We start from the raw sequence: 1,722 nt of genomic DNA, 5'->3' as shown, positions 1-1,722 counted from the left end.
GAGATAAAAATACTGATAGAAACAAACCACTTTGAAATAATAAACTTTAATTAACAAAAAAATACATAATGTTTCTAAACACATATACACACTAGTAACATAACCCCACAACAAACAAATCAAAAATTGATACTGTTAAAAGAACAAATCTACAATGTCTTAGAAATCTGTATGTAAAACAGACAGATTCCACTGGAGACCCCCTCACAGAGCGGTCTAGGGGAGGAGATGAGTCAGTCAGGGTGCGATGTAGCACCGATGAAGAATACAGCTTTCTCCCAGATCCTAAATGCTTCCTCCCCCCAACTACCATGATCCGAATTCTACCTTGCAAGTCTGGATAGGGCAGAGATTGTACACTGGTGCATATGGGAGCTGGAGGCACAGGGAATCCGGGGTGGATGATACCTTCAGGACCAGGGGTGTGAGGGGCGATGCTGGGAGAGTGGAGGGTGAGTGGGTTGAAAAGAGGGAACTGATTACAAGGATCCACATGTGACCTTCTCCCTGGGAGATGGACGGCAGAAAAGGGGGGAAAGGAAGAGTCCAGATAGGGCAAGATATGACAAAATAACAATCTATAAATTATCAAGGGCTCATGAGGGAGTGGAGGAGCGGGGAGGGAGGGGGGAGAAAGAGGACCTGATGCAAAGGCCTTAAGTGGAGAGCAAATGCTTTGAGAGTGATTAGGGCAAAGAATGTAATGATGTGCTTTATACAATTGATGTATGTATATGTGTGGATTGTGATAAGAATTGTATGAGCCCCTATTAAAATGTTTTTTAAAAAAAAACAGACTTGGCCCTGAATCAAGGCTAACAGTTTGATGGAGCTGTTGGCTTCAAGCAGGAGCCTAAAGAAATGACTTCCTATGGTCTGTTGGCCATTTCAGAACTTGGAAATGTAATGGTCAATTCATTAGAAAAAAATATCTGGGGAGAAAAACAGACAGATTCTTAATTCTATATTGTAGGCAAGACAATGAGCAATCTATTCAATAAAGGATTTTCAAATGGAACATTTACACACAAACACAAAAGACCAATGTCCTCAATAAGTTTTGAAATCTTGGTGTCATAGGATATATGCTATATTCTTTAATAAAAAGAAGTTAAATATGAGTACTCCATGATAAATCATTAGAACAGTTATATATATATGGAATTTTTAAAACACACTACCAACCACTTACTGCTGAGTAGATAATCACCAAAGAAGAATGCGGCGTCAGGTTTGGAAGAAGGTTTGACAACCTGTGATGTGCAGATGGCACTGCTCTGCTGATTGAAAAGGAGATCTTGGAGTACCTACTGGTGAGGACTAAGGATTTTAGCCTTCAGTATGGATTGCAACCCAATATGAAAACCAAATCGTGTTACATGGAGACAATATTAGAGTTGGAAAGGAGTTCGTCTTGCTTGGATCCACAATCAGTGCTCATGGAAGAAGCCGTCAAGAGATCAAAGCAAAGCATTTCATTGGGTAAATCTGCTGCACAAGACCTCTTTAAGGTTTTGACAAGCAAGAATACTATTATTCTGAGGATGAAGGTGTGCCTGACCAAGCCATGGCATTTTCAGTGGTCTCATGTGCATGTGAAAGTTGGACATTGATGAGTAAGACCAATGAATTGATACATTAGAATTAGGATGTTGGTGAAATATATTGAGAGTGCTCTGGGTTTTCTTAGAAACACACAATTGGAAATAAAAATATGGCCAG

General features: G+C 39.9%; 1 non-coding gene across 1 annotated transcript; it reads left to right on the top strand.

The window, feature by feature from the left end:
• Positions 1 to 798: 798 nt before the first annotated feature.
• Positions 799 to 934, top strand: LOC142444160 (small nucleolar RNA SNORA2/SNORA34 family). Its single transcript, XR_012783818.1, has one exon. It is a non-coding gene; the product is annotated as a small nucleolar RNA SNORA2/SNORA34 family (small nucleolar RNA).
• Positions 935 to 1,722: the final 788 nt, after the last annotated feature.

The sequence above is a fragment of the Tenrec ecaudatus genome, chromosome 3 (genome assembly GCF_050624435.1).
Source record: "Tenrec ecaudatus isolate mTenEca1 chromosome 3, mTenEca1.hap1, whole genome shotgun sequence".
Classification (NCBI taxonomy): Eukaryota; Metazoa; Chordata; class Mammalia; order Afrosoricida; family Tenrecidae; genus Tenrec; species Tenrec ecaudatus.
The sequence above is the reverse complement of the archived record's forward strand: the minus strand, read 5'-3'. Positions and strand labels throughout refer to the sequence as shown.